The 12,812-nt window shown below is 43.7% G+C and overlaps 1 protein-coding gene across 1 annotated transcript in view; it reads left to right on the forward strand.

Moving 5' to 3' along the window:
* The first annotated feature begins 310 nt into the window (after positions 1-310).
* The window catches only part of SPATS2 (spermatogenesis associated, serine-rich 2), a 132,209-nt gene continuing 119,707 nt past the window's right edge, over positions 311-12,812 (forward strand). The window contains exon 1 of the mRNA XM_008582746.1: positions 311-585. The gene's annotated coding sequence lies outside the window, so the exon portion shown is untranslated. The remainder of the gene's footprint in view (positions 586-12,812) is intronic.

The raw sequence follows: 12,812 nt of genomic DNA on the forward strand, positions 1-12,812 counted from the left end.
TTTTTAGCAACGTCCGAGCTCCCGCAATTCAGACGCGCGAGCCGGCGGGCAGTGCGAGACGCGAGGGCCCGAGAGGAGCGGTAACCCGACCGACAGGAGCCTGCCTCCCGCCCCGAGCCTCTCCCCTCACAGGTCTCCGGCGCGCGGGCCACCTCGCGCTTGGGCCTCGCTCGCGCGCCCGTTGGCCGTAACGGCCTCGAGCTCGGCGCTCCGGGTTCGCGCCTGCGCGGGTACGCGCCCTGCGCGCTGGCTGGCTGGCGCGCACGCGCCCGAGCGGGCTCCGGGGCGGGGCGAGCAGCTCGAGCCCCTGCGAGGGTCGGTGTGGATCCGCACTTCGGCCCCCAGCCACGACTGCGATTCCCTGAACGCCTCTCAGCCGAGGAGGGAAACGGGGAAGGCGGCGGTGGGGGCGGGGCGGCGTGCGGCTCTGGGAGCGCTGGGGGAGGAGCGCGGCGGCGACGGCGGCGGCTCTAGAAGAGGAGGCGAAGGAGGCGGAGGATCGCCTTTCCTTTCCTCAGACCCTGGAGCGTCCGGGACGCAGAGCCCGGAACTCGGGGGACGCGGCGACTGCAGAGGTCCGGCGAGGTGAGGCTGGGGTGTTGGGTGGAGGGTTTGGCGGGGGCTAAGAGGAGCATGGAGGGGCAGAGAGTGGGTTCTGGGGAGGGAAAAGGAGGGGGCAGTTGTTGGGGGTTGGGGTCCCGAGGAAAGGGAGACGTGAGCATTTTGGGACCTGGAGTGCCCCGAGGGTGGAAGGTTTCTTGGGTTAGTGGGGCGGGCAAGGCACACGGGTCCGAGCTGGGTAGTTTCTAGAGGGATAGGCCGGGGAAACAATGGATCGAGTGGAGACTCTGGTGTGAGCGTGTGTGGGGTACTGGATTTTAAGGAAACAACAAGCGAGGTCGGAAAGAATGAAAGAATGGATTATTTGGATAAGTACAATGACTTGGGAATGCAGTAGGGATGCGTAAGGTCATTTGCGTGGGTGTCTGAGATCCTTAGGATTTGGCGGCAGTAATGGGATTTGAAAAAAAGGGAAAGAGGGGCATTCTTGGAATTGAGGGAGAAAACAGAATGGAAATTAAGGTAAAGAGAGGCAGAGCAATACAATAGATGTGGTTTGGACTTGAATTAAAGCAGAAAGGTAGACCCAGTCAGAGTATAGGGTGGGCTAGGGTGGTATCTTTCTCCTAATGCATCCAAGATGATAGGGTTCTTTTAGAAAGTGGATCTTTTTCATTTCTCAATTTCTTTTAATAATTTGATTATCGTTTTTAGTCCGTTCCATTGATAAAGCATGCCTGTAATATTTATTTATCCTCTGTTCAGGGGGTTCCTGTACGTAATTTACCTGGGGTAAATGAAGCAAGAGAGGACCGAACACCAAAGATATCTTGCTTTGAGTTAGGTCAGTGATAATGTAGAGTTCAGGGTGTTTGGGGGAGAACCAGGAGCTTGTTTGTGTGTTTTCAGTTGGACCAAAAGGTGATGAATAGCCATGATAAAGTCTAAGTTATCTGGACTTTGTTAGAATTGCAGTTTCTCACTGAGAAATGTTCGTGTTCCACCTGATATGGGCTTTATGCTGATGGGAGAGAGTTGGGGTTCTGCTTTAAGAAATTATTTCTTAATGCTGACTTCAAATTATTAGTCTGTCTCATACCTTCCAGTTTGAGTTAAGGTGATTTGAGAATATTGGGGAAAGGTATTTTTGGGGTTATGATCTTTGCATTTCCTTAATACTTGGATTTTCAGACCAAATTTAGAGTGGTACTAGATAGAAGATTGCTGATTTTGAAATTGTAATTGCCATTATGTGTTCATAATTAGTCCATGTTAAGCTTTTTATTTGGGGGGCATTACGTTTTGCTGACTCATCTAAGATTTCTGGACATTCATTAGTTTATATTTCTCAGCCAGGTCTCAGATGGTAGCATTAGGTTACTTTAAAAAGTCCAAAAATGATATAAATTGTCACTTTTCTTATGTGTTATAAAAACTGAACAAAGCAAGAAGTGAGTCGTGTCCTAATTAGTGCTAATGTGACTCTTTATTGACCTCTTTTAGTGGGCTAGGCAAGGTGCTACGATTTTTTTGCGTGCATCATTTCTTTAATCCTCCCATTTCTTCTTTTGTAAATTAAGAGTTTAAATAATTTACAAAGGCCACAGAGCGAGTGAATAGCGAAGGCTGGATTCAGATCCAGCTCTGTTGGATGCCTTCTTTAAATTTTCGCTGCCTGGTGGTTCTTTCTGCTCTACCCCGCTCTTGGTTGTAATAAAGCAGCATGAATTGGTTGAAACTTAGGTTTGATATAACAGTGATTTAGATGAAGATTTGGTTAGTGGGTTACTTCTATAGGGTTTATGGAAGGTTTATTGCTCCTGTGATTTAACAGAGCTTCTGAGGTCCTGTTAATAGGACTGAAAACTTTTGCTAAGGGTTTGTCCTATGAGCACACTTGGTTTCCTGGTTAGCATAAAGCTGAAGTACTGCGCATACGTGGCACACTAACTTGTAGAAGTCAAGACAGCCAATTGTGAAGCCAAAACCAATTAACTCTGGAAAACAGTTGAAAGCTGCTCAGTGCTCAAGTGCCCTCAAAGCACCTGTTGAACCCACAGTTCGTACTGGCATTACCTCTAAATATTGACAGGATCCTCTTAGAAACCAGGAGTGAAACAACTAGAACTGAGAGAAACAGCTGGGGCCTGAGGGAGACTTAGGTTACTGGCTAAAACAGCAGCATAGCCCTGGAGGCTGATCTAGATACAGATACTAGTGAATGGCAGGAGGGGAGGGAATTTTAGTTTGTTGAACTTTTGTGTATTATGTATAAAGCAAGATAACCCCTGACTTTGGTGTTACAAGGCTGTACTCTAACCAACTGACTTGACTAGCCAGCCATATTAAAGTTGGGAGCTAAAAGTTACTCTTTCAGATCCACCATGCTTCTCTGTTAGAAGTAAAACTGATTATTTCAAGTCTTGCTGCTTTAATTGGAAACTGGAAGGAAAAGCTTGTATTTTTCTGATTTAATTGTTGGGAAGGAGAGTCTATTCATTATATTAGCAAATGACCTCCTGTGGAATATAATTCAGCTTCTTCAGTTGCTTAGTGTGTATCTGCAGCAACATGAAAATGGCATGTCCATGCTTTCTGTTCTGAGGTCTTGACTTTCTAGGTAGGTCATCTAGGCTGTGGAGGATGACAGTGAAGCATGCCTGCTACAGACTATTACCACATTTATTAAGAGTCTCATGCTCTACCGACTGAGCCAGCCGGGCGTCTTTTATTACCACATTTATTGATATGTTTTTGCCACAAAGGTTTGACCATCTTTCTTGCTCGGTTCCTTTTTAAAAATTATTTTGGCAAAATATACATAACAAAAATTTACCATTTTAACCATTTTTAAATATATGCATCAATTGTATTAAGTATATTCACATTGCTGTGTAACCACAATCTATCTCGAGAAGTTTTTTATCTTCCCAAACTGAAACTTTGTCCCACTTTGTCCCTATTAAACAATAACTCTTCGCCTGTCATGCAAGACATGTTAGTAGGGTGGTTAGTAGGGTGCTAAACGTTAACTCCTCAATCCTCCTTCTCTGCCCAGTCCCTGGCAACTTCCATTCTACTTTTCTGTCTGTATGAATTTGACTACTCTAAGTACCTCATATATAAGTGGAATCATACGGTATTTTTTTTGTGTCTGGCTTATTTTACTCAGCATAATGTCTTGAAGATTCATCCTTACCTGTAGCATTTGTCAGAATTTCATTCATTCTTGAGGCTGAATAATATTCCATTATATGTGTACACCACATTTTGTTTATCCATTCGTCTGTCAATGGACATTTGAGTTGCTTCCATCTTTTGTCTATTGCATATAATGCTATGAACATTGGTGTACAAATATCTGTTTGCATCCCTGCTTTCAGCTCTTTTGGTTATATACCCACTATTGGAATTGCTGGGTCATGATAATTCTGTGTTTTCTGAGGAAGCTTGGTTACTTTTATTTATTTATTTATTTATTTTCCTTTTTGTCTTTTTTCGTGACCGGTAATGGGATCGCAACCGGTAACGGGATCGCAACCCTCGGTGTCGCGCCCGCACTGCTCTCAACCAGTGAGCGGACCAGTCTCTATATGGGATCCGAACCCTCGGCGGGAGCGCAGCTGCGCTCCCAAGCGCCGCTCTCTACCGAGTGCGCCACCGGGCCAGCCCAGCTTGGTTACTTTTAAATGGTGGTTTTATTATGTGTTCACCTGAAGGTAGCACTTGGCCTCTTGTATTGAGGGATGATGCTTCCTCTAATGACTTTTCCTATATTGTGAGCAGGATACTTGTAGTGCAAATGATTGAAAAGAAAATGGTTTACCGAGGAGTTTTCATTTATCCAGTGTGGAAGGAGCATTTATTTTACACAGTTCTTTCCAGTCACACTTGCAGATCTTAAGAATGGGTTGTAAATGTCTATGAAAAATGTGTCAGTAGTGCAGATCATTTTCAGTACACTTTGATCGAAATTCAGGGTACTTTTTTTCATTTAAAAATGTTTTACATGTATACGCTGCTGGTTACGGCTTACCTTCTGTATCCTTCACTCATTGAAGAAAGTTTTTTTTTTTTTTTTTTTCCCTTTTTGTCTCTTTTTTTGTGACCGGCAACAGATCGCAACCCTCAGTGTCGCGCCCGTACCGACTGGGACCGGCAACGGGATCGCACCCCTCGGTGTTGCCCCCGCACCTCACTCAGCCAGTGAGCGGCCGGTCTGTATGTGGGATCCGAACCCTTGGTGGGAGCGCCACTGTGCTTCCCAAGCGGCGCACTGTAGCAGTGCGCCACTGGGCCGGCCCCTCATTGAAGAAAGTTTGAGTGCCTGATGTATGCTTTAAATATTTCCACAGGTAGCTGGAATACATGGTCAGAACAGGAAGTAAAGTTGGTTGAAGAAATGTGTTTGACTCCATTTTCTCTCCCTTCATATATTATCAGTTTCATATAATACCAAATATAGGTTGAAATAACTGAAGTGAACTGTCCCTCAGGAAGGGTCTTAACTTCCATTTTATTTTACTTTTTGGAGGCTGGCCAGTGTGGGGATTAGAACCCTTGCCCTTGGTGGTGTCAGCACCACTCTCTAACCAAGTGAGCTAACCGGATAGCCTACCATTTTATTTTTTCTAGACGTCACAAGTTAGTTAATTATCCCTGTCTCTTACCTCATGACATTATTAGGCTACAAAGTGACTTCAGGCTCATATACCAAATAGGAAACTTAGTGAGCCCATACTCACCTTGGAAACCCAGGCCAACCAGGCTAAGTTGAATTGATTCTGAAATATTTCTAAAGATTTGAAGTTTGTAAACATTTTATCTTTGGTTGCTGGGTATTAAGGATTGGCCAGAGGCCAGCATTCACTGTCCATGTTCATATCCACCATTGCAATCTGTAGAAGTTCCTGAAATGTACATCATCTTCTGCACAGATTCTGTAGTAGCCCAGGGCCTTAAAACATTCTGCAGGGTCTGAGGATAGCTCAAAGGCAACTTCTGCAGCCATTGTCCTGTGACTAATTTGTGGTTAGGCACAAAGCTCATTGGAGGTTTTTGGGGATCTTCAGGGGTTACATAGGGATTCTTACTGGCCCACATCCTAAATAATAAACTTGGTTTGCTGGTAAGAAGGAGGATTTTTGCATTAGTTCATAAGCAAGATGACGTGATTACAAGTTGTGAAGTGTGTGTGTGTGTTTTCTTCTTTAGAATTAGCTAAAGTGTATCGGGACTGAGAAGGATGTGATAACGCCATTATATGCCTGTGGGAGTCAAGATAGATAAGTGAATGTGTCTTGTACTTGGAGGTGCTGCCAATGATATTACTTCCTAGTAGAGCAGTACTTTTCCTTAAATTATCCCCTTGGTCTCTGATTATAGCATGTCATTGTGGTTAGTGCACTGATGGCTCTTCCTTGTCTACTGTTACATTACTTAAAAATGTGCTTTGGTGTGTGGCTCAAGTGTCTCTTCTGTTTACCTTGTTTGGTTACCATTTTAGTCTGTTTCTGTTGCTTAAAACAAAATACCGGGAACTGGGTGAAAGAAAATGAAATTTATTGCTTACAGTTTCTGAGACTGGGAAGTCCAAAGTCCTCTGGCGATGACAACAGTGACCCAGGGGTCTCACACTGCAAGATGTGGAAGCAGAGAGATCAGAGAAAGACAGTTCCTAATGCCCTGTCCTTTTAAAGCCCTCAGAACCACGTCTATGACCACCATTCTTAATCCATTCACTACTGCATGGTCCTACAATCTAATCACCTCTTCAAGGCCCCACCTTTCAATTACCATAATAGGGTTTCCCATCCTCAACATTTACAGTGAGGATTAAGCTTCATTGAGGTTGAGGGGGCATCTAGTTTACAGCAGTTATCTTCTTACATCTCTGTAGTAAAGTGCAATTGTAGCCAACCTGCATGTCCTGCAAGGATCTTATCACAAGAAGCTCCATTACATTTGATGAAAACAGTGAAATTCATCTGTAACTAATATGTAATGACAGGAAGCTGAAGTATTGTACCTGAATGGTAGACAGTACAGAACCACCACAGAACTAACTTAGCCTTTTAGTTTAGACCCAGACTTGATGTTTATTATATCTTTTTAGTCAGTGCACAGTATGTTTTCTGAGATGGTTATCTAATTTCATGTTAAAAATGCTTAGTTGTCGGGCCGAGCCCGTGGCGCACTCGGGAGAGTGCGGTGCTGGGAGCGCAGCAGCGCTCCCACCACGGGTTCGGATCCTATATAGGGATGACTAGTGCGCTCACAGCGCTCACTGGCTGAGCGCGGTGCGGCCGGTCTCAAAAAGGACAACAACAACAAAAAATGCTTAGTTGTCAACTAATAAGGCTTAGTTGGATAATCTTTTTTACCTCTGTCTCTACTCAAAGGTTGTATTTTATGTAGGAATTTTAAAAGTTGATCATTGACATTTGTCATTAGTCTGCCAGCCCATAATGTTATGATGATCCTGTAAGATAGACTATAGAATATTTTTATGTGATGTTGTTATAATTTCTGTTTCTGTGGATTTAATTCTGTATATTTTATTTTATTTTATTTTTTGTCTTTTGTCTTTTTCCGTGTCTGGCAACGGATCGCAACCCTCAGTGTCGCCCCCGTACCGGACCGGGGACCGGCAACGGGATTGCAACTCTCGGCGTTGCTCCCGCGCCTCGCTCAGCCAGTGAGCGGGAACCGGTCTGTATGTGGGATCCGAACCCTCGGGTGGGAGCGCCGCCGCGCTTCCCAAGCGGCGCACTTATCCAGTGCGCCACCGGGCCGGCCCTAAATCTGTATATTTTAAATAAATGGAATCATAAGATGTGTGACCTTTTGTGTCTGGCTTCTTTCACTTAGTGTCATGCTGAGGTTTGTCCATTTGGTAGCATGTGTCAGAACTTTCCTTTTTATGAGTTAATATTATTGCATTGTATGGATATATTGCATTTTGTTTATCCATTTATCTGTTGATGATCAGTTGGTCATTTCCACCTTTGGCTGTTGTGAATAATGCTGCTATGAACATTCATGTACAGTATTTGTTTGAATACCTATTTTTAATTCTTTTGGATCTGTATTTAAGAGTGGAATTTCTGGGTCATATAGTAATTCTGTATTTAATTTTTTGAGAAACTGCCATACAGTTTTCTGTAGTGACTGCACCATTTTACATTTCACCAGCAATGTATGAGGGTTCTGATTTCTCCACATCCTTGACAGCACTTGTTATTATTATTTTTTTTTTTTATTGCAGCCATCCTATTAGGTGTGAAGTGGTATCTCCTTGTGGTTTTTATTTGCATTTCTCTAATGACTAGGGATGTTGAGCATCTTTTCATGTGCTTGTTGGCCATTTGTATATCTTTGGAGAAATGTCTATTTAAATCCTTTGACCATGTTTACAATGGACTGTCTTTTTGTTGAGTTATGACTATTGAATTTTAATGGTTATAAACCACTTAGCTCAGTGAGTGCACATAGTGTACACTCAGTAAATAATAGCTAATACTATAGTTATTATTATTTTTGCTACATGTGGGCTGAATTGGAAGGAAACTTTGCCTAGCTTTTCTTTCTTTCTTTTTTTGGTAATATGAAGAAAAGGCATAAAAAATTTTATTATTTATTGTTCTGGGAGAAGGCAAAGCACAGAGGAATCACAAGAGAGTACTGTAGTGGATTGAATTATATCCCCCCAAAACTCACTGAAGCTTTGATTGTGTCCCTCAAGTTTTATGTATTAGAAGCTTAGCCCCCACTGTGACTGTAAAGAGGGTGGGAAATCCTTTTATAACAATTGAAAAGGGGAGCCTCGAAGAGGTGATTGGATTGTAGGACCATGCAGTAGTGGATGGATTAAAAATGGTGATCAGGTGCTTGGTTCTGAGGGCTTTAAAAGAAGAGGAGAGTCTGTCTTGCTCTCTGTTCTCTCTGCTTCCACCATCTTGCAATGTGAGACCCCTGGGTTACTGTTGCTACCACCAGATGAACTTTGGACTTCCCAGCCTCAGAAACTGTAAGCAATAAATTTTGTTTTCTTTTTAAATCACCCAGTTTCTAGTATTTTGTTGTAAGTAATGTAAACGTACCAATACAGGTACTGTCCTTAATTCCATTGGGGGTACAAAACTTATATACCAGTGTTTCTAAGAGAGAAGGTGAGGAGAGTTACGAGCCTGAGAATAACGGCCTGAGACAAGGTTTCTCTGAAGTTGGGTGGAGGGGTGGGGGGGAATGCGGGGCATGTCCTTACAGGTGAAAGAAGGAAGTCAGAAGTTAAAGTTAACTACGGGGGGGGGCGGGGGGGGGCAGGGCCGGCCCGGCCCGTGGCTCACTCGGGAGAGTGCGGTGCTGATAACACCAAGGCCACGGGTCTGGATCCCATATAGGGATGGCTGGTTTGCTCACTGGGTGAGCGTGGTGCTGACAACACCAGATCAAGGGTTAAGATCCCCTTACCGGTTATCTTAAAAAAAAAAAAAAAAAAGTTAGCAAGCGACATCTTGTATGCAAATGAAAATACTTCAGGTAGTCTCACAGCTGCCTTCAGAAGCATAGATAGTAGCCAGAGGAGGGGCAGCTCAGAAGCCTGGCTGTTTGCATTTACAGATGCAGATTTCTTTTTACAGAGAAATGGTCTTCTAACTAATCTTTTTTTCCCAGTCTTTCTGAATTAGCCATCTTGAAATATGTCAAAGAAATATATTTTGTGGGTGAAATATTTTGCTTTTCCACAGCCACCCCCGCCTCTTTGGAACTTTAATTTTTAGTAAGTTTCACATATTAAAATAAGATAGGTAGCTATGGAGAGATTTGGGTTGAAGTATTTAAATAAGAGAAAGGCAAAAGAAAAAGCATAAATTGGAACAAGCAGAAAAAACAAATTTGAATACATCATTACTTTTTTTTTTTTTTAAAGATGACCGGTAATGGGATCTTAACCCTTGGCTTGGTGTTGTCAGCACCATGCTCAGCCAGTGAGCCAACTGGCCATCCCTATAGAGGATCCGAACCCATGGCCTTGGTGTTATCAGCACCGCACTCTCCCGAGTGAGCCATGGGCCGGCCCCTGAATACATCATTTCATATTTTCTTGAATCAGTCTCTTAGTCCTGAGAATGTCAGATTGGTTAACAGTTGTGTCTCATTCTAGGAAGTGGCATTGCAGATGGGGTCCCATCAAGGCTAGGTCTCTGTACTGTTAAGTGTACAGGTATTTAATAACAGATTTTCTATGAAAACAAAAGAAAACAAAGGTTAATGTCTGGAATTGTCTATAAGCTAGTTTCTCTAGAGTCTCTGGAGCATCTTCAGTTGGAGTAACCTGGCTGTGGCAATGTAAAGCTAGGGCTTACAGACCCCTCGGGTCTGTTGCACAGATTGGGTTACAGACCCTACACACGCAGGTCTGTGAGCTAGGTAATAGAAAAAAAAAAGGTTCTGGGAGACGTGGGTATAGAGAAATGAATGGGTTTTAATCAGATCTAGGAGCAACTGTCCTAGTGGCTTCTCTGAGAGTTCTGAGAAGCACTGTGGATCAGAGCTATTAGTCTTTTATACTTAAGTCCACAACCTTGGACACCTGGGTGCCCATACACAGCTTACATTAAGTAGTAACAAGGAACACCTGAGGATTTTCACAGTAAATGCTCAGCAAGACTCTGAACATCCGAGGGGCCCTGACACTTTCCTATTTTTCCCAACAATCCACCCCTTCAGGGTCCTTTGCCATATAATCTATGCATTCAGAATCTTCCACGATGTTCCCTTACCAAGGATAAGTGACCCTTACATTCATACAACCTATCGTCTGTCCAATATGCCTTAAAGCTTGTCCTTAAGGTTTGTCCTGTATTTTTGTTTTTTCAATTATAAGCCGCACATGTCCGGTTAGTAGTCATCATTGGTATGAAGTTCAGTGTATATTCAATAAGCCAACACATCGGTCACACGAACGTACGTCTGTATCCAGTTGACTCTGGTGCCCGCAGCCAGAACACTATGGGTGAAAAGACAGAAGGGTTATTGGTACCAATAGGGGGAGTTCTCACCCCTCTGGAAAGATACATGCTAGTTTTCCATCCTGGGAAAGGATGGTTGCAAGAATAGGTATCTTATCTGGTTTATGATACCATACATCATCTGCTAGTACTGTTGGATCTGTAGGTTCTATGTGTAACAGTATAGGGGAACTCATAATTGGCCATAATGATAGTACAAATGTGCCTTTTGGAATAGAGCACTTATCTGTTCCAGACCATGTTACCTTTACTGGAGGAGGCCAAGTACTTGTCACCCAAGGTGAAATTTGCAAGTCTTCCTCTAATCCTTTCCCCCAAGGCCCTATTAGGCCTACCCAGTGTATATGGGGGGCTTCTGTTTTCCAAGGCCATTCCCATTGTACCATCTGTCCCTGTTGTAAACAAGTTGGGGCTGGTAAGAGAATATTTCCATTCTTGCCATATCCTGGCTTCAAAAGCTCATCTCTAGTAGTGACTTGCAGTTGTATAGGTGCTGCAGCCCTATGCAACAGAGCTTCCACTGGAGAGGGCCCGCCCTTTGTGTGGTCTCGCATTTAGAATCCTGACTGTTGGCCATAACTGCCATGTCCACCCCTTCAGGGATGGGGGTTGGGCAGATAGCCTTAGCCCCTGTTTAGAAAGACCATTGTATTGCTCAATCATCCCTGCTGCCTGGGGATGATATGGCATATGTAACTTCCACTGAATAGACAACTGGAAAGCCCACTTCTGAACCTCATGTCAAGTAAAGTGGGTTCCATTGTCGCTCTCTATGATTATAGGCTGGCCATACTTGTCTGTAAGGCTATTCAGTGCCTTCACAGTGTTTACCTGGTCTGGGGCCTTACAAGGCCATACAAACAGATGAACAGTAGCTGTATCAACAGCGGTGAAGATGTATCTGAAATTCTCTGACCTTGGCAGTGGTCTGACAAAGTCCACTTGCCATTGAATCAGGGGCACCCTTCCTCATGTTATTTGCCCGTCTACATGGGGTACCCACTGGGAGTGTGGACTGTCTTGAGCACATACTGGACAAGCATGACAGGCATTTACTACATCTTCCCATTTTATAGGCAAGGCCCATCTTTGAGCTGCCATCCACATGGTTTTGCTGCCAGCATGCTGCATTCATCGATGTAACCATTGGGCTACATCAGTAGCTGGGCCTCTCTTCAGCCATCTTATCTTAGCAAAGGCATCAGCATCATCATTTCCTGGACTGACTAGGGAGAAATGTCCTGTGACATGAAAAAGGGTTACTACTTTCTCATGCCCAATTCCCATAATTCTTGCCACATGGCTTGTCCCCACAGGGGTCGGTGGCCTGCCATCCACCGTTGATATTTCCAAGTAGAAACCCAAAGGGTTAAACCTTTGTACACAGCCCAGCTGTCAGTACAGATGGCTAATGGCCCAGGCTCATTTTTTATTACCGTCCAAACAGCTTTCAATTCTGCCCATTGACTGCTTTGCCCTGTGCCATTTTCATACCACATAGTATCTGTTAAGGGCTGGACAGCAACAGCTGTCCGTGATGCTGAGGGTCCCATGCTAGAGCCATCTGTATACCAAGCTTGTTCTGTGATAGGTCCCTGTCCCTCATGGAAAGGTGTAGCCTCCACCTCCATGGGTAGGGGTTGTGTCAAAGTTTACTCCACAGCCTCTACTGGGCCTAGCACAGCTTGCAACTCTTTGGACAGAGGACTCGTTGACACAGTGCTTCTCAGAACTCTCAGAAAAGCCGCTAGGACAGTTGCTCCTAGATCCGATTAAAATCCATTCATTTCTCTATACCCAAGTCTCCCAGAACCTTTTTTTCCTATTACCTAGCTCACGGACCTGCGTGTGGAGGATTTGTAACCCAATCTGTGCAACAGATCCGAGGGGTCTGTAAGCCCTAGCTTTACAGGCAATCTGACAGATTTTTCTGGATTGCAGTTTACGTGTACATAGTTTGTCCAAATATAAGTTGTTAACAGTGATTTTCTTCAAAACCAAGGTCACTTCAGCCTTCAGGGCCTTTAATTTCTAACAATTCCAAGTTAGAAGTATGGGAGAAGAAGAAGAAAGAAAAAAAAAAAAAACAAAAGCTGAAAACGTTAGTCTGGAGACTCAGTCAGATACTGGAGGAAATTAAAAATTCAGGATTCAATCCAGATAATAAAAACTCAAAAACAATGGACAGGTTTAGCATCTAATAACAGGTGTACTGTA

This window comes from Galeopterus variegatus, unplaced genomic scaffold (genome assembly GCF_000696425.1).
Source record: "Galeopterus variegatus unplaced genomic scaffold, G_variegatus-3.0.2 Scaffold95, whole genome shotgun sequence".
Lineage (NCBI taxonomy): Eukaryota > Metazoa > Chordata > Mammalia > Dermoptera > Cynocephalidae > Galeopterus > Galeopterus variegatus.